This window comes from Piliocolobus tephrosceles, chromosome 13, assembly GCF_002776525.5.
Source record: "Piliocolobus tephrosceles isolate RC106 chromosome 13, ASM277652v3, whole genome shotgun sequence".
Lineage (NCBI taxonomy): Eukaryota > Metazoa > Chordata > Mammalia > Primates > Cercopithecidae > Piliocolobus > Piliocolobus tephrosceles.
Genome location: NC_045446.1, coordinates 99122779 through 99143684, shown reverse-complemented (window position 1 = coordinate 99143684; position 20906 = coordinate 99122779). Strand labels below are relative to the sequence as shown.

General features: G+C 40.4%; 1 long non-coding RNA gene across 1 annotated transcript; it reads left to right on the top strand.

Annotated features, from left to right (window-relative positions):
* The first annotated feature begins 17274 nt into the window (after positions 1 to 17274).
* LOC111540048 lies at positions 17275 to 18725 on the top strand. The gene is made up of 2 exons (XR_002730878.1): positions 17275 to 17357; positions 18176 to 18725. It is a non-coding gene; the product is annotated as an uncharacterized LOC111540048 (long non-coding RNA).
* The last annotated feature ends 2181 nt before the right edge of the window (positions 18726 to 20906 follow it).

The window sequence follows — 20906 nt, the reverse complement described above, 5'->3', positions numbered from 1 at the left end:
TTATTAGTCTAGTATTTTGATTTCCTAGGTTTCTATTGGAATTATCTGCAAATAATATAATTTTTATCTGCCTTTCCAATGCTTATGCTTCTGATTTCTTATCTTATTGCATTGGTCAGAATCTCCAGGATTTTATAGGACTAAAAATGCACCTAAGGTTTTCCATAATATAAAATGTAGATTGTTAATAGTCCTCTGATAGGTGAATGTAATACACAAATTTCAGTCCAGTTGAACAACATGTTCATCTTATTTGGTCTCTCTTCAGTTTTTAATGCTATTTACAATTATCCTTCTTGAAATTTGTCTTTTATTTCATTCTCTACTGGTTTTCTGTCTATCTTTGGGTTACTCAACATACTTCCCAGGTTTGTTCATTCATTCATTTATTCATTCACTTAAGCAATAAGTGTTTACTAGGGACATCCCATATGCCAGATTTCTCCCACTATTCATCTGCCTCATTCTTTAGCTCTGTGTATACTCTTCCTGGAAAAACTTACTTCCATAGCCCTAACTACTAGATATCATAGGTGCCCAAATCTATTTCTATATAGTCTATTGTAGATCTACTATTACATATCCTGAACATAAGGTCTGGATCGCCTACAACCAATTTAAACTCATCATATCCTCCCAAGTGGCTTCTTTTGCATTCTCCCCCACTGGGTTAACTGCACTATTTGTTTTGTAAAAATCAAGTCAAAGAGTGCTTCCTCTTCTAAAAAGCCTTCTTCAGTTTTACCATGGGTTACACTTTCCTTTTTGGTTCCTTTGGTGTCTTGCTCACCTTCCTAAATGAAGTATAAAGGTATTTATACTTGCTATAATAATGTATTAATATGCCCATTCCTACCACTGGACTAGGAGCTCTCAGAGAAGCAGGAACTCTTTCTTTCCATCGCTGAGTCACAGAGACTGGCAGCCTTGATGCTTACTGAGTAAAGACTGGTAGTTGTCCACTGTGTGAAGCAGCCCTCATTTTCTCTTCTCTCTGAGGCTTGCAATTCTTATTCAACACTATTAAATCAAAAGACTCATTTTACCAAAAGTCATTTGAGAAAGAGAAGGTGTTTCATTACATTAAACCACACTTTGAAAAGGAGAGCAAGGTGAAGAAAGAGGAAGGGTATTTAACTCAGTGCAGGTTAACTCCTGAGGTAACATGGGCATATTCAGTTCCCATGTCCTTTTCTCACATGTCTCCTTCCATCACCTTCATCTGCACTGTTCCTTCATGCTTAGGCCATAAAGGTGAGTTATTTTGTGCTTTTATGTGGTTATCAACAAACTGGAGAAAATGAGTATGGAATAAAATCCAGGTAAAGAGCGGAAGATCGGGAAAAGAACCAAGAATTGTTCCCTTGAAACATTTTGAGAAAACTGAGTTCTGTCTCTACCCCTGGGCATCTCGAGAGGTCTGGAATAAGGGTTCCAGGTGACAGCTGCCTTGCCAAATTTGCAGGAGTCTGGAAGAGATATAAAGAAGTGTAAAACCCGAATTCTCAGCATTAAAAGGAAGCTACTTGTCATATATTACAGCGTTCCTTATTGAAACAGAAACATTACCCTGCCTGGAGTCCTTCTCACAATCCTAGGGGAAAAAAAAGAGGAATAAAATCAAGCAGAAGATTTTGTTCTTCCATGCAGATACGTTGAGGGTGTCCTACACGGAAGGAAAGAGAACCGGGGTAGAAACTTAAGATAAAAATTAATGCTTTGGATCAGTGACATTTAGCAAAGTGATTAGGCAGTAACATTAAACAAGTTCCAAGGCCATTTCCAAGTGATTTCTGTGGCCACCTGTGCTGCTCAAGAAAACCACGTTTGAGGTGGGAAAAAAAGAGACTCGATCTTAATTAAAACCTGAGGGTGCTTGTAATGGAAAGTTCAGGATAGAGTTGTTTGTTTTTGCTATTAGTATGCCTTTTCTTTGTTTAAAAAAAAGAAAAAAAAAAGACTCTTTTTTTACTCTAGGGAGCGTAATGAAGGAAAAATAATTGGTCAGAATATATGGAAAGTATGGAGAGAAAAAAGACATTAATGGTGTTCTAGAGTGAAATTGTCCACCTCTGACAACTGCCTCTCCAGGCAGATCTATCAGAGTAAGAGCTGTGCTTTTCATCACAGTGACTTATGCATAATTACTCTCTAATCCCGTGGGTTTATCAAATGTCTCTTTGGCTGTCCAAAATCATTGTCCAGAAACTGGATAGCACCTGCTAGATGCAGCCAGTGTGAGAGCTTCCCTGCAAGTAATGCCTGGTTGGTAAAAGTCAGATAAACCCCCTTTTCCATAGTCATCACTGCCACTTTGCACATGCTTCTCCCCTGCTGCCTGTTAGCTGACTTGTCTCATCCCCAGCCTTCTATTCAGGTCTCTGGATATGGTCTTGCTTCTCATACCATGGCTATCATACTATTTAAGGGAGGAGGGGGATCTGCTGTCCTCAACATATTCAAGATTGCCCTAAGCCTCCGAATCCATTTGGCAGATGAGTGGAAACTTTTTATGGGTCCACACTGAAGTGGCAAATATCATTTACTTACATGTTTAACTGGCCTTCCATGTGCTCACACCTCACTGTTAGGAGACTAGGGAATGTAGTCGACAGAAAAAGGAAACAGATTTTGTGAACAGCCAGTCAGATACTGCAACATTACTCTCTCTAGTTTCCACCTTAGCCTCCCCCCGGTGTTGACTTTCTGACTACCAACTTGGTGAAATTCAGCGAAGTCCTGTTATTGGAAACAACCTCCAATAGGGTAAGCCTAAATCTGCATGATCAACTTTAAATTCATCTGTCAGCTGCCACCTGCAATATAAGAGATGGACGTCTCAGACTACCTGGCAAGAGGTAAAAGGAGAGGAGGAATTAGGGTGGGTGGTGGAGAGATATGGCCTGCTGTCCTTACAATCTGCTAGGAAAGTTTTGCAAACACCTCAACCCCTCAGTGCCAGAATAATGTATGGGCCATTCCCCAAATAGCAGCCAAGAACTCAAACATATAGGGAAAGCTTGAGTGAGGAGTGAAATGTAGAACAGCTCAGGGCCTGTGTTTTGGTTGTCAACCCATGTTTATGTGCTTTGAAATTCTAGGTTACGCAGCAGCTTGAGAACAAGATTGTTGTCAGTAATTTCTGCCAATGAATTCTGAGTCATTTACCTTGATTTACGAGGACTCTTCTCCTTGCATTTATTTAATCAGTTGAAACCATGTGGATTTTTAGAGACAGTCTTAATGTAAATTACCCAAATGGTTTAGTACCACTAGATACCTCCAACCCAAGTCCAAATTCAGCATGATTCTTAAGGTAAGAGTGAGATTTTTGACAAAATCCACTCTTCACTTAGAGAATCCCCTTTTCCCTAGTTGGACTGTAGGATTTCTCAATAGTGACACTCTTGACATTCTGGGCCATATAATGCTTTGTTGTGGGACAGCGAGCAGTCCTGTACAATGGAAGATATGTAGCAGCATCCCAGACTCTACCCACCAGAAGTACCACCCTGTAAGGGGCCAATAGCATTCACTTCTACAAGTGGTAACAATAAAAATGTCTGCTGCAGAAAGCAAAATTGTCCCTAGGTGAAAATGGCTTAACTGGAAAGAGCTTTGGCTTGCTCTTCTCTAAAATAAAAAATTCCAAATATGTACACTTTCCTAGCCTATTGCACAAAGAAATACTGATTTATAGTATATACTGCCTCAGGGCAGTACATACATACCACATAAATACCTATGAACTGATTTTAACTGGTTAAGAGCCATTTTCATTTAATGTTCGATGAAATTAAGGATCATAATGTATGGAGAAACTGGTCAGAGAAGAACAGTAGGATAGTGTAGAAAACAGAAGCTCAAGGGAACTACTAGAGGAGGGAAGGAGGGAGGGGACCAAGTGTTGAAAAACTATTGAGTACTACGCTCACTACCTGAGTGATAAGATCAATTATACCCCAAACCTCAGCATCATGCAATATACCACGTAACAAACCTGCCCATGTACTCCCTGAATCTAAAATAAAAGTTGAAATCATTTAAAAATAAATAAAAATTCAGGTTACAAAGAAAAATGAAAAATATAAAAGTCAGGAATAAGAGAAATGATGTACAATATAAGCACCTCATATCCATGAAGCATATTTTACATAAAAATATACACTGTGTCACTTGTCCTTGTGGCTACCCTTCCAAGCATACTGTAAACAATCAAATAGTTACTGATTTTTGAATTAATTACTGAAGATAACATCCCAATTTTTCAGATAAGGGAGTTGAATTTCTGAGTGGTTAAGTAATTTTTCCAATGTTACAGGGACAGAAAGTGGCAGAGTTATGATTCAAAGTCAGATCTGTCTTACCTTCAAACCCATGCTTTTTTTTTTTTTTTTTGGACAGAGTCTTACTCTGTTGCTCAGGTTGGAGTATAAATGTAGTGGCACCATCTCGGCTCACTGCAACCTCTGCCTCCTGGGCTCTCCAAGCGAATCTCCAAGCGATTCTCATGCCTCAGCCTCCAAAGTAGCTGGGATTAGAGGGTTGCACCACCACACCTGGCTATGTTTAATAGAGATGAGATTTCACCACATTGGCCAGGTTGGTCTCAAACTCCTGACCTCAAATGATCTGCCTGTGTCTGCCTCCCAAAGTGCTGGGATTACAGGTGTGAACCACCACGCCCAGCTCATGCTCTTTTATAATACTTTTCAGCTGTGAATTCCCCTGCAGCCCCACTTCATTCTCATTGTGGGGAAAAAAAAAAAAAAAAAATATCCTGGGAAGGATTTTTTTCACATGTTGATCAGCAATCCAGCTGCAAAAGGAAGCCCTGTGTGTGCCAGAGCCCATCAAAGACACTGCGAGTTTGCATGAAGCCACTCGAGAATTCTCTCAAGGACATACTTGGAATCTATGTCACAGAGTAGACAGAATGAAAAAGAAAAAGAGAGCTATTGTTGCCAAGAGTAGATGGAGCCTATGACCAAATATGCTGTCATTACTTCTACAAAAATAAAAATAGACAACCAATGTTTTGCCCCTGAATAGACTAGAATGGCTCCTAGATAAACTTCTGAGCAGGGTCCCATTTTTCACTGTTTCTGTTTTCCAAACTGACCCAGTAGTGTACAATTTAAATAAAGGTACCATTACCTGTACATCTTGATTAACCACAGCTATCTAGCTGTGCCACGACACAGGCTTTAAAATGGCTGGGAATGTGTAAATAGTCATTGTTTACTCCAAACTGATGGCATCTCTTGGAACTACTCTCATCCAGACCATCCGTGGAACCTAATACTGGGTTATCTGTTGGTATATAGTAAGGGTGAAAATATGCAGCAAGTGACAAATAAACATGTGAAAAGATGCTCCACATCATGTCATCAAGGAAATGCAAATCAAAGCAACAGTGAAGTATCACCTTACACTTATTACAATGGTCAAAATCCAGAACACTGATAACACTAAATGGTGGTGAGAATGTCGAGCAATGGCATCTCATTCACTGCTGGCAGGAATGCAAAATGGTACAGCCACTTTGGAGGGCAGTTTGGCAGTTTCTTATAAAAGTAAACATACTCTTACCATGCAATCCAGAAATTGCACTCCTTGGTATTTACCTAAAAGAAGTGAATGCTTATGTCTGCACAAAAGCCTGCACACAAAGGTTTACAAGAGCTTTATTTATAATTGCTAAAACTTGGAAGAAAATGAGATGTCCTTTAGCAGATGAATGGATAAACAAACTGTGGTACATCCAGACAATGGAATATTATTCAGTGCTATAAAGGAGTGAGCTATCAAGCCATGAAAAGAGATGAAGGGAATCTTAAGTGCATATTACGAAGTGAAAGAAGCCAATCTGAAAAGGTTATATACTGTATAATTCCAACTATAAGACATTCCAGAAAAGGCAAAACTACAGACCAGTGAAAAGATCAGTGGTTGCCAGTGGCTAATGGATAAAGAAGGTTGACTAGGCAGAACACAAGGGATTTAGGGCAATGAAAATACTGACACTGATACTACAATGGGAGATACATGTCATTAAACATTTGTTGAAAAACCCATAGAATGTATGACACCAAGTGTGAATCCCACATGCATAGCTCCTCCCATTATGAACATCCCCACCAGAGTGGTATGTTTCTCATAACTGGTGGACCTACATTGACACATCATTATAATCCAAACACATAGGAGCTATGCATGTGGGGGCACGGAATATAGGAAATCTCGGTACCTTCCTCGCAATTTTGCTGTGAACTTAAAACTGCTCTAAAATAAGCTGTGAAAATAACAGATAAACAAATACTAATTTGGGTCCAGCTATCTGTCTGTCATTGGGATAGGTGCTAGGTGTGGAGAGCAAATAAAATATAGTTCTACTTTTTAAGCAGAAACTTATCCATTCAGAGAGATGCAGCAAATGTACATGGGAAGGGGATATTGCAATACATGAAGAATTCTGTGAGAGTTTGCATTCTTGGTCAGCAAATATTCTCCTTCTCCTCCCACTGTGGGAAGAAAAGACCTTCTATGCCCAGTTGATCTTGGGTTTGGTCACATAACTTGCTCTGGCCTTAAAGTATCAGTGAATGTGATTTGAGCAGAAGCCTTAAGAGTATTTGTGTGTTTGGCTTGTTTTTTGTTCACACTCCAGTGGTCTGCCAAGAGAAGATGCCCCAGGTAATCACTGCCCCTTCAACCTGGACCCCCAAATAAACATACATGGGGCAGATTGAGCCCAGCTTCTCATCGGGAGCCAATGTCAGTTAACTCTTAGCATGCAATAGAGCTGCCCAGATGAGCCCATCGTAAATCAGTTGAATCACTATTGAACTGTGGACCCTCAAGCTTAAGAATGCTTGCTGTTTAAGCCACTGATCTTTCAGCAGTTTCTTATACAGCAATTACATGCCAATACCAACACCAAACAAGGAGCATGTAATAATAAGTGTATGTATGTGATCAAAATTGCCTTTTAAAAAAAGAAATTGAAGTAGAGAGTGGAAAGAAAACTGTTAATTGCTTAAAAGAAGATAGAGGTTATCCCAGGTAAAAGGAATGGCATGAGCAAAGTTAGGTAGGTAGCTGGAAATGGTAAGTTGCCTTGGGGGCCCAGTGAACAGACCATTTTGACAGAAGCCAAATATTTTTACATCTTTTTTGTTTTGGTATAAACTGTAAAGGTGAGTTGGCATAAAACCTCTAGAAGACTTTGAATATAAATCTAAGGAAATCTGACATGTAACCTCAGAGAAATGGTTAAGAAAGTCTGCAACTGCTTTTGTGATTTGGGGATAAACAAGTAACTTCAAGCAAACCTCTTTACACATATATTAGAAACAGAAAATGGAAGCAATTCTTAGGGAAAGAGATTTCAAAAATGAGAAGAAATAAATTGTTTTATACATAATGAAATGAATTATGGGTGAGACATCCTGCTCTGTTCTGTTATGTGTTTATTTTAAAAGGGAAGCTCAGTATAATTCTAATGAAGATATTTTTCAAGGTTCAGAAGATGGACATTTGAATCAAGATAGAGATCAATAAAGGAGGCTGAATTAAATGTCAGTCTGTAAATTGCCAAAACATAGACTGTTCTGAATCATCAACTTGTTAGTGATAAGAAGGGTGGAAGGAAGTAGTGGAAAGAGACTTCAAGGCTCGATATTTTCTTTGAGGTTTTCAGAGCTACAGGAGCTGCTGTGTGCAAAATGATGTGTTCCCTTACTGAAAGAAATCACCAAAACTGGTCTCAGAGCAAAAATCTTAATCCCTTTTGCAATGAACTCCCTAATCCTATAGCAAATGTAACCAGTGAAGTTCAAGGGAGAAGGACAGGGACAGTTTGAGTCAGGATTTCATTAGAGACACGAAAGGCTCCAGTTCACAATTGCAAATGACAATCTATCTCATTCTGTCAGTCAGAGGTAGGTAAGAAAGGGCATTTTAAACACAGTTCTTTCCTGGGGAAAACTGCTAAGGAAAAAAGAACATACCCAGATGGCCAGCGCCTAAGGGAATATGAGATGGGACGAAAGGAAGTCAGGCAAAAAGATAAAACAAATTCCACACGCACGGCTTCTTATTGCCATTTCTTCTTTGTATAGTTGCTATGGTAACTGTGTTTTGGAAGCTCTCTAAACCTGCGTCTACTCAGTGCAAAGTGATCAAGTATTTGGGCTGAAATGACCAGTCAATCTAAGCCAACTGGTTTGATTTATTTCCAACTCGTGTACCCCCTCAACTCTAGCCAAATTGAGTAGCTGCCTAGCTGAATTCAGTGTCATCTTGCAGAAATAAAGTGGGTTTACCTGTTGTATATATTTGCATTCTTGCCTGATAATAAGATGATGATGCCCTTTGGATATGTCTTTCCCCTACTAGTGCCCCATTCATTCTGGGGTTACAAGCAGCTCTAGAAGGGGATAGAGTGGCTGGGAAGGCAGGAAAAGACTAGTTGAATAATTCATACGCTTGCATCAGGGATATAGGCACACAAGCAAACTGAGGAGCAAGGAAAAGCACTGCATCAGAGACCCAGCAGCCAAGCAGAAAAGAACCAGGATGGAACAGTTGCCCAAGGCAAGGCAGCACTGAGAGATAGATGGAGGCACCAAAACGAGACCTGGGCAGTGAGGCCATCTTACCCAGGGCAAAGACTGCATATCAAGCTGCTACCTAGGCTGTTACCAAACTGAGGGTTTACTCCAGCATCCCCTGCTGCTGCCATTCCATGGGAACCCAGTCACTCTTCTCTAAGTCCAGCTGTGGATCACTGTCCTGCATCTTCCACCTGGCCCTGGCTTGACATTAGGCCATGCTTCCAGATGGTTGATCCAAACACAGTGGCTCATTTCTGTTAGATTCTCCCAAGCTCTTGCCCTGGGCACCTTTGCTGATTGCATTGAAGAACTATTCCCTCCCGTCCCAAACCCCATCTGTCAACCCAACATGCAACATGAGGCTTCTCAGTTTTTTTTTTTTTGTTTTTTTTGTTTTTTGAGATAGAGTCTCACTCTGTCACCCAGGCTGGAGTGCAGTGACCGGATCTCAGCCCACTGCAAGCTCCACCTCCCAGGTTCATGCCATTCTCCTGCCTCAGCCTCCAGAGTAGCTGGGACTACAGGTGCCTGCCACCTCGCCCAGCTAGTTTTTTGTATTTTTTAGTAGAGATGGAGTTTCACCGTGTTAGCCAGGATGGTCTCGATCTCCTGACCTCGTGATCCACCCGTCTCAGCCTCCCAAAGTGCTGGGATTAAAGGCTTGAGCCACCGTGCCCGGCCTCAGTTCTCTTCTCTTAGTGTATTATCTGTTGTCTGCCTAAGATGTCAGCTTGGCTTCTCCAAGATCAGAACCCCCGGTTAACCAGGAATCAGAATGCTGCTTCTAGCCTAGTCAGTGCTGGTGTTTTACAGTCTCTCTCTCTCTGTCTCTCCCTCTTTGGTCAAAGAAGAAAAGAACAAAAAGGAATGACCTCTTATTAATAGAAAGATGCAGAAATTATAAAACCAATATTCATCTACAAATTTCTAGGTAGAAAATACTGGAGATGTCTGAATCTTTCACAAACAGAACTGGCCTGTGATATCGTGAAGTGAGTTTGAAGCTCTTTTCTTTTTATATGTTGTCTTATACCTTAGTTGCCAGGTTCCCAAGACCATGGGAGCCCACCCCTTGCATCTTTGTGCCCTGGATATAAGTCATGGAGTCAAAAGAGATCATTTCAGAGCTTTAATATTTAATGACTGCCCCACTGGGTTTTGGACTTGCATGGGGTCTGTGACCCTTTGTTTTGGCCAGTTCCGCCCATTTGGAATGGGAACTTTTACCCGATGCCTGTACTCCCATTGTATCTTGGAAGTAACTAACTTGTTTTTTTTATTTTACAGACTCATAGGCAGAAGGGACTAGCCTTGTCTGAAATAAGACTTTGGATTTGGACTTTTGTGTTAATGATGGAATGAGTCGAGACTTTGGGAAGGCATGATTGCATTTTGAAATGTGAGAAGGACATGAGATTTGGGAGGGGCCAAGGTGGAATAATATGGTTTGGCTCTGTGTCCCCACCCAAATCTCATCTCGAATTGTAATCCCCACATGTGGAGGGAGGGATCTAGTGGGAGGGGAGGGGATTGGATCATGGGGGTGGTTTCATCCATGATGTTCTGGAGTGAGTTCTCACGAGATCTGGTTATTTGATAAGTGTCTGTTGCTTCCCCTTTCTTTCTCTCTCTCCTGCCACTGTGTAAGATGTGCCTTGCTGCCCCTTTACCTTCCACCATGATTGTTAAGTTTCCTGAGGCGTCTCCACCCATGTGGAGCTGTGAATCAATTAAACCTCTTTTGTTCATAAATTACCCAGCCTCAGGTAGTATCTTTTATAGCAGTGTGAGAACAGACTAATACAGCAGGACCCTCTCTTGCTCCCCAACACCACAGATCCCCCCAATCACATGACCTATGATATAGCAACTTTATGTACCCACTACCTCATTTTCTTTATCAAATTGAGCTGCCCCTGTGCCCCCATTTTCTCAGAGACAGGGCCCTTCTACAGAGAAATGGGTGATAATTAAAAAATTAGATAAAATATCCTTCCCCAGACAAACTATTTCATGACCATTCCTTTTATTACAATTGTGGAAAATACTTCAGAAAAGAAATTCACAAATTCCTAATGATGAATGAGATAAATTGAAGAATTTGTTCCATCTTTCAAAAACTACACTTGCTATTTTCTAGAGGCTAAAACTTGGCATCCTGCTCTAATAAAAATCAGATACAACTATTGAAAAAGTATAATGATGCTGATGATAAATAAGTGATATGCCTCTAGAATTTATAAATGCTTTCACATTATCTCCTTGACTTCCATTTTAACTCATAAGATACATATGATTTTATACCTATTTTATTTTACAGCTGAGACCCCAAAATTAAATACCTAACTTGGGTTTTCTGACTCCAAACTATACTTTTTTGGTATGCTTTCATAAAATCCTTGATTCTCTAAATCTGTATTTTCTCATTGTTCCCGTTGGTGATTTTGTAGGAATCATTTTTCTCCTTTCATTTTCTACATAACTGCCTGATAAACTGTGTACTCAGAGTTAGATTTTGCCTCTAAATAATGAATTGCACTTCTGTTTTCTGAAGGTTCTCTTGTTAATAAAACATTTTCCACCTCCATCTTGCCTAGAAAAATTACTTTAAAATTTTGTGTATCACTCCAAGTATAAGACAAGAGCACAGATTTGAGATCAGACATCCAAAGCCATTATGAACCAGTTGGAATCACTGATACTGATAATGAGATTATGAAGTCTTTATCCCAAATGTGACTAGGTTTATGGATTTGGGGCTTTAATTAGTTTGACTTAGTTGCTAGGTTGTCTTTGGGGTTCTGTGTGTACATTGCACACACTCGAACACCGGTTGGGCAGGATGGTAAAGGAGTGGGTGGGGGATAAAGCACTTGGGAAGACATCAGCTTCTCTCTACTTGTTAGATATGTAAGAATAGTCTAATGTTTTACAGGTTTTCTTGCTTCTCTTTCACATTAGCATAACCCAGTAATGATGGTGATTTTAAGAATTTAATTTGGCAGGTAACTGATTCATAATTTAGATCAATCACTTATGGTATTTTCACAAAAACTAATAGTTGGAGATGTTCCCATTTAAAAACAAATGTATGCCCAAGGAGAATGCATTTCTCCCATGGGTTTTTATAATGATTTTATTATGTCTACAGAAGGGCACATCCTAAATACTTAATGGAATGATAGACTGCAACAGTGTCAATAGGGCTGAATGTGTTATGTAAATGACATACTCTTTCATAGAACAGGGGGATATGTGCTTTATTGGTATGGGCAAAACATCACCTGTGATGTCTCCTTCAGGGCTCAATGCCAAAAAAACAAACAAACAACAATAAAAAACAAAAACAAAAAAAAAAAAACAGGGTTTCAGGTACTAGAGAGGAAGGAACTTTACAATCCTACTTATAATAGATTCCTATAAGACAAGAGCCAGTATATTCTAGATTCTATTGCTCCACCACTAGCAAGAAATACTACAGGTATTTTTTAGTAAGAAATACCTATGGTATACACCTATAGTATTTCTTGCTTAAAAAAATCCAGAAAAATAAATTGCTCTATGAACAGCAATATATACTCTACACTGAAGTAATTTTGTTCCTGGGAACTTTTAATACACTGAGTTGATTGTACTGGGTGGTCTAATAAAGTTGCAGATTAAAATGACAAACTGTTGAGTACTAAGTCTGTGAACACAGGGTTATTTTCAGTGGTGACAGGGATTCAGACTCTCTCTAAGGCAAGCTTTGAAAATTGCTTAGTAATTCTGCTTTTTCCTCCCAGACAAAGAAAAGTAAAGGAAAGAAGAAGAGGCTATTACATTTCTTCTTTCCCAGCAGAAGACTACAGCCCTGAATATGGTCCCTTCTATAAGCTTATAGGCTGCCTTAACTCCGAGAGACCAAAGAATAAGGAGGAACAGAACTATGCAGCCCCTGGTCTAGGCAGTGGGAAATAGGGGAAGATGAATGGGCTCAGATCATTGGGGTAATTCAAGGGACAAGACATAAATACAAGACAACCCTCTCTTCTTTGGGTGTCTGTTCCTGTCCTCAGCTTCAGAGGCCCTCTGAGCTAGTCTCTACCGTGGAGACCCTGAAAAAGTAAGGAAAAACCGCACATCATCTTCAGGCCTTGCTTCCCCTGTATTCTGAATGACTACCATATAAATGGAACTAAGGCCCATGATTAGCCGTAGTCTGCAGTGCACACTGTAAACACTCCACCATCCTCTGTCCAGCTCACCTGACACATAAGACCCAAACTCTTGACACCTCTAAAACAAGCATTTGATACTCTGTGAAGAACACCAATTTGATCTGATAGAAGGGTATCAGCTTCTGTACCAAAGTTCTCCACTGTATTGTATTTTACTGCAGTACAACTCAACTAGATACATGGCATGTGCGTGCACGCACGCACGTACATAAATATACCTACCATGTGCTAAGTGTTATGAGGGATATCGAATATTTAAGAACTATTCCAGCCTTGCAGGCACTCATAGTCTATTAAGAAAATGAGACAAGTATTCAACAACATTTGAATCCAGATGGAAGTTAGGTGCAAAAAGAGAGAGAGCTGCACAGCACAATACATGTAGTAGGGGCTGGGGGAGAAACATACCAAGGGAAGGAAGAGAGAGTGCATCCAGCACCCTCATTTTCACTCCATGGGCCAAGACAGGGTTTCTCAAGCTCAGCATTTCTGACATTTTGGCTGAATAATTCCTTGTTATGGGGGCTGTCACGTGTATTGTAGGGCGTCTAACAGCGTCCATGGCCTCTACCCACTACATGCCAGTACAACTGCCCCCTGCTCCCAATCATGATAATCAAAAATGTCTTCAGACATTGCTAAACGTCCTTTAGAGAGCAAAATCACCCCTAGCTGAGAACCACTTGACCGAAACTATTCCTTTGTAAGAATATAATTGAATCTATGTACCCAGAGATATTTCCACTTATTTGAACACCATCCAGGCAGTAGCTTTTCATAAATCTTCTCCGCCCACCCTTTCCTGCCTAGGTTAAGTGCAGAGTGATGTTGCAAGATTAACTGAGATAGGGGTGGGGGTGAGGGGGTGTTTTTTCATTTTGTAAGAAACCAGTTTAACATCTGGTCAAAACATGCATGTTAGCACTGACTCTATGTATTATACCATGTATTGTGTCAGATTTTATGGATTTATTTCTCCAGCTGTTGGGGCTGCTCCTGAAAGACAGCTCTCAGCTGTTCTCTCTTTGGGGACGGCCTTGGCCAGAGATATCTGCCTTACCCAAGGTCGTTCCTCTTTACAGGGGCATCCTGAACCCAATCATAGTGGGGATATAAAAGGTGCACGGGCTGCCTGAATAAGATGCTGATGTGTTGGTCACTGGAGCCTTGGGACCTGTGCAAGAAAAGAGTCACTAGAAGGAAGCATGGTGCCAGGAATTACACTGATTTATTTTATAATTCTGCATAGGACTGGGCCTGCTGCTGCTGGAAATGGAAATTTCACATACATTGCACTGACCTCCTTTCCTAACCATATCTTGAAAGGAGCCTTCTATTTGGGCTAAGAGGTGAAAATAAGGAGGACAAAGGTCAAAGAAGGGCCGGCTATTTAGGGTAGTCAGAGAGAGAACATATGAAACATTTCAGCTAAAATTGGACAGAAAGAAGCAGCAGTTAAAAGTCACTCTGTAGGAAATTAGACCAGAAGCTGGACTTAAAAGCCCCACCCTTGCCTCTGTGGAGTGTCACCTTTCTGATCCTTTCTGAGCAAAAAGGAGAACAGTGAGTTTTCTCTCAGAGATGGCCAGGAACCAGGAGTGGGTGTTGTGTGCGATGCTGCTTCATGCTCAGGATAAAGGCCTGTGCCCCTGGCCAAGACAAGTGATGGGTCAGGGTGGGAAAGAACTGCTCCACATCCGTAGACTTGTATCTCTAATAATTTTTACACTCACTGGGATTTAAACCTTTGCTTGGAGGGATCATCGTGTACCTTACTTTTGTTCCGAGTACCTATCTGCTGAGCCAACATTTTGGAACATCAGGTTGAGGGTGTTAATATGAAACAGGGCTGAGAGTGAACACAGAGTCCCAGAAATGCAGCCCCTGGAAATAAAACATCACCATGCCCTGTGAGTATCAGTGCCTGGGCACAGGAACTGTGCCTTATAAATTGTTGCAGATCGGGTTCCTGGGGAAGGAGACTCTGAGACAGGGATTAGCATTCAGGGTGTTCCTTACAGAGTGCTTTTTTAACATCAACAGCTGTAAAAGGGAAAGGATGGAAGCTGGCTTGGGCAGATGGGGAAGTTAAGAGAGTTCCCATGTGAAGCTCTGGAGCTGGCATGGTCCTGCAGTTGATATGAGTTGGAAGAATGAGCCCATCTTCTGGTCTAATTTCCTATAGAGTGAGTTAACTGCTGCTTCGTTCTGCCCAACCTTTAGCTGAAGTGTTTCATATGTTCTGTCTCTGACTACCTTAAATAACTGGCCTTTCTTTGTCCCTTTGTCCTCCTTATTTTCACTTCTCAGCATAAATAGAAGGCTTCTTTCAGGATCTGGTTAGGAAAGGAGATCAGTGCAATGTACATGAAACATATTTCTAGCAGAAGCACGTTCAGTCCTATGCAGAATTATAAAATAAATCAGCGTAATCCCTGGCCCTAAGCTCCCTTCTAGTGACTCTTCTCTTGCCCAGGTCCCAAGGCTCTGGTGACCACCACGTCAGCACCTTATTCAGGCAGACTCTCACACCCTCTGCACTTTCCTGCCTCTCTTTTGCCCATTAAAATCTTCCTCCTTTTGCCCCATTTACTTGGCCCCTGGTAGGCTGCTGGAGGGCTATTTACACATGCACTTGGCTGTGCTGTGACTAGATCACAGTGTTTTTATATGTTATTCCTCCCACAGGGCATTTGTGTTTTCATGTCAATCTCCAAGAATGTAGGGACAAGTAGTATTAGGGTCTCATGAAACAAGGAAGGGCCATTTGTGAGCAAAGTAAACTTTTTCCATTCTGTAAATCATGTTGATAGGACCGTTTCCCTCACTCATGACTCTGACCCACATACTCCAACCAACCTGAGCAAGGAGAGAAGGACCTCTTCTCTCCCATCACTGCATGGCAGTGCAAACGGGCTAACCAATGCTTCCATTCCCATGCATGGGACAAAGTTGCTGAACAGCCAACTCAACCAAGCTAACAAAGTGATGAATTCATTTCATGAAAATAAAATTTGATTTGATGAAGCTGACAGGTTTGTTTTCATACTATTGGAAAAGAAACTAACTTAGCTTTTTTCTTTTCCCTTTTGTTTTCTACATTTACTTCTAAAAGACCTACTCAGCATACACTATGAGGCTTAATTAAAATAAGCTCATAACAAATCAGTTGCAGACAATACAACAGCCCAAAGTTTCCCCAGGGTGATCGAGGGTTTGGCCTCGCACATCACCCCTGCCATTCACACCTCAAATCTTCCCAAAGCTGTGCTCAGCAAGGACTCCAGGACATGTGAAATCCAAAGGAACAATTGAGGAGATGCAGGACTGAGAAACAAAGAGACGAATATATTTATCAGTCTCACAGAGAATTGTACTCAGTGAACCAAAATGAACCCGACAGAAAACAAAGGAAGAAAAGTCTGCAGCCAGAATTGCGAAGACCCAACAGTGGGGCCCCAAGCAGAATCGACACACACGCAGTCCCCTTGAAAATAGGCTTTGGAAAGATCTTCCCAGGATTGCAGGTCACATGCTAGCTCCCATCCACCCTCAGTCATCTCTAAAAGGACAAATGCAAGTTTCCACAAGTCTAATTAATGTGATGTGGCAGCTTTGTCTGCAAAATAAACACTGATCCCTAGAATATCAGTTAGTGAAAGACGCTTGGGTCACCTTGCTTGGTAGTGTTCAAGTTTGTTTTCCACATTAAATCTTTAGGTTCTTCTCAAACAATAATTGTAACAAACACACATATAGCTGATCCAATTGGAGCCAGAATGAAGCAATCAACACGCTTAATATAACTTCCACCTCCTCATTCCGAAATTGCTTTTTCTCTTTCTTTTTTTTTTTTCATTTAGTTCTAATGGTGTATCTATTCAGTGCTCACTATAAGTCTTCTGCCAAAATTATTCTGGCCATCTCTTAGTTGTTTGCAGTACATTTCTTAAGAAGGATTCATGAAGCGATTTCTGCCTAACTTCTTTCAAAACTATTTCCCTGTAGTCCATACATTTGAAGCCTAATCACTCCTCTGTGAACCTTTCTGCACATTTGCTCTTCACCTGCCCTGGTGCAGGTGACTACTATCTGGCCCTAGTCCTGTTGGAGCTAAATTCTTTTCACAGCAGCACCAGCTTAAGTTTTAACATCTGTACTTTCAGGTTTGGTTTCTTCACTAAGGGGATGTGTTGTACAAGTTCTTCCTGAAGTCTGCTGTCATTTGGTGCCCTGAGTACCTTGGCAGTTCTTGCCCAACTCCCTGCCACACCTGACACAGCTTCCCTCACAGCTCTGCCTCATAGATGCTTTTGGCTGCCATTATGCAATATTTGGAGCTTCCAGACTTACATGTCCCCTGGTTTCACTGAAAATAAAGTTTGTGTATATTACATATTACATATTTTATTTAATTATCTTTGTTTGGTTTTACTCCCTGAAGAAGAAAAGAATGGAGTCTAAACTAACCTACCAGGTTTGTACTGGAAGTCCTGCCAACAGCCTTTAAGGAGGCCTGGTAAGAGACCTTTGCCTGCAAGAGCACTCTGCATTGGATTACAATGACCCAAATCAATAAACTCTTCTCTTGGAAGGTATGAATGTTAGCTACACAGAGAAGGAGAGTCAGTCATTCAGTGGAGCAAAATGTCAAAGCAAGGGAAAGAGACTTGGAGAGAGAAGTGCTGACTCGAGAGAAAATGAGCTGCCAGAGGCACATTCTATCTCAAAAAAACCTACTCTAATTCTTTGTACGCTCTTACCTACTGCAATAAATTCTTCAGCTATCTTGCCTTCTCAAATTATTTCATAAAAACACATCGCTGTGGCTCAGAACCTGAATGAGTGTATCAAACTCAGCATCCACAGCCCTATAGTAACTGGATTTTATTCCTACTTCTCTAGGGAGTTTGCGCTTGCTTCCTTGGTTTCCTCCTCCCACTTTCTTTAATAGAAGGTAATAGATATTCTATCCTCAGCCCTTGGTAGCCTTTTCAGTTTGCATGTGTTTCAACTCAGGCAAATGACTCAATACTTGATCCCAGTTCCTGCTTCTCTTCCATCATTTATTTGCAATCCACACTGCCTACTGCAACTCACCAGTAAGGTCTTCCCAGTAAACCCAACTATCCCCAAAGTTAAATCCATTATTTCCTTACTCGATATCCCAGCCTGACTTTGGTGTCGATTCTGATTATTTTATTTCCCCTGACTCTCAAACCCCACCACAGGCAGGTCATTACTGACAATGACTCTTTGAGGAAGAGATTTCTAATACTTACCAATATCTGTACTCCCTCTTCCCTCCTGCACATAAACCTGGATTTTATTTTCCAGCCTCTCCTGCAGTCAGATGTGACCAAAGGAATATGAGTGAAAGGAATGTGTACCTCTACCAAGCCTGACGCATATGAAGAAACAAGCCATCCATCCACATCTAATCCTTGTCTTCTTCTCCATCTGCCAGCTGAATGGAGAGAAAGAACTCCTGCTGGCCCACACTGGACTATGATATGAGCAAGAAATACACTTCTATTATGTTAAGCCACTAATATTTTGGGACTTTTTTTTAGAGCAATGGAATCTATCATGATGAATACATTTTTTAACATTCTAAGATCTTTTTTTTTTTTTGGCTAAAATTGATCTATATTCTGCATATTTGCTTTTGTCACTGATCATGTAAATTTTTCCAAATCTGTTAGTATAGAGGCTATTCATTCTTTTTAATAGGGGTGTAATAATCCTATATGTATTGCAGTATATATTTAATATGTTATTATATTCAACATATATGATTTAATAATTACTACAGATGAGCATATCTTTGCTTTTAGATTCCTACTTCTATAAATGATGCTGCAATAAACATTCTTATACATCCCCATGTGTGTTACTAACACAACTATTCTTTTGATGATTTTCGAAATGATAAAATTTGCCAAATATCCCTTTGGCTTCTCTTGACTTCTTTCTTCAAGTTAGTACCACTCTCAGTCTAATTTGAAGGCAATCTTCATCAATTCAATGTCCCATTGTCACCTCCATCCATCATATTACTCCTATGGTCACCATCCTAGTTCAGACACCTACTACCTCTCACCTGCATGATGGTAGGAGATTGACTGTTCCTTTAAAATGTATTATTTTGGAATGCTGGCTTAAGCAGAATTAATTGTTTTCCAAATGTCATCAACTTGTTAGACATTGTGAGTTTCCTATAAGGGGATGCATTATGTAGCATTCCCCAAATTTATTTTACTATAGTTTTTTTCCAGGGGGCATCTTAAAAGATTAATGTATAAAACACAATTTGGGAAGTGCTGTTCTATATGACTCACCAAAACCAGTTTGTTTGTTCTCACTTTTTAACAAGTTAAATTTATGTCACATAGACAGTCATAGATCTCCACTTTGCCCTTAAGGATCATAATTCCACGTATCATTTGAAGACTATTATTCCTGGGCATTTGCAGGAGAACACAGTGAGTAATTCTGAAATATAAAAATGCAGTTGTTCCTTGGTATCCATGGGGGACTGGTTCCGGAGCCCTCACAGCTATCAAAATTTCAGGATGCTGAAGTCCCTTACGTAAAATGGCATAGTATTTACGTGTAAACTACACACATCCTCCCATATACTTTAAATCATCTCTAGAGTATGTACTAGTAAATTTTTATTTTACTATGACTGTGTCTGCATTATATCAAATAATTCACTTTAAAAGTGAAAAATGTATTCAAGCTGATTGTATCACATAATATAGATTTAAGAGAGAATGAATTTTTAATGACACTGACTGAGCTATATACAATTGATCATTTTCTTTCAGAGAGAATTACAGAGTTGTTTGCTATGCCAGTCAATTGCTTACTTGTTCTCAAATCCTTTATCTGACTTTCCCCTTGTGTTCTCTGTATCACAAGGAACTGCAGTTCTTAGGCTCTCTTTTCAATTGGCATCTGGAAATACTTAGCCAACGTTGGGGGAACTGGTAGAATACCAGAAAGCAGAGAGAGAGAAGCCAGGGCATTTTCCCTCTTTTTTAATAGCTTGGGTAGAAACTTTAGCGGATTTTTTTGCCATGGTTCAAGCTACCACTACACAGCCCCTCCTGTGGTCCCAGATCTTCTAGGCAGCCCTGTCTTGGTCTGACTCTTATTAAATAGTCCTGTCTCTGGATTTTGGAAACAAATTTCCTCCCATTGTCTTCCTCGCCCTGGAGATAGTGGTAGTCTTCTGCTGTTTCTAATCTCTAGGTTACCTCACTACTTCCTGTTTGACTCTTGCCCTCCCAGACCTTGCCTATTCCTTTTACTAAATGACCTCTTATTAAATGCCTAAAGTGGTTCTTCTTTACGACTGGATCATGACTAATAAGGAAAATGGAGCAGATAACCTACTTTAGGACGTTAGTAGTGAGTCGATGGCATGGCCCATGACATTTTATCAATGACATTGATTCAACGTGGCTAAGATTATCAAACGCTTCAAAAATACCTAAAAACAGACTAAAAGATACTATATTAGCGAGCAAGGAGGGAAAAATCAGTAAAGTTTGTCTCTGATGCAGGGAAGCTATTGTTTGCATATTGGTTTATACTACGGGTACTAGTCTAGATGAAGGAAGATATCACAAAATCAAGATAAAATAAATAATATGAGCACATCAAGTAGCCTAGTGAAGAAAGTGAAAGAAAGCTAATTTACTGATATGTTTGTGCCACCACCCTAATATCATCTTGAATTGTAATCCGAATTTGAATCCCCACATGTTGGGGTAATCCCCACCTCGTGGGAGCCGATTAGATCATGGGGACAGTCCTCCCACGCTTTTCACATGATAGTGAGTGAGTTCTCACAGGCTCTGATGGTTTTATAAGGGGCTTTTCCCCTTTGACTTGGCACGTCTCTCTCCTGCTGCCATGTGAAGAAGGATGTGTTTGCTTCCCTTTCTGCCATGACTGTAAGTTTCCTGAGGCATGACACATATTATTTTGGGGTAGTGGTTCTCTCTAGTACAGAAAGAAGAAGAAAAGAATAGGTTAAAAATCTTTGGTGGTATCT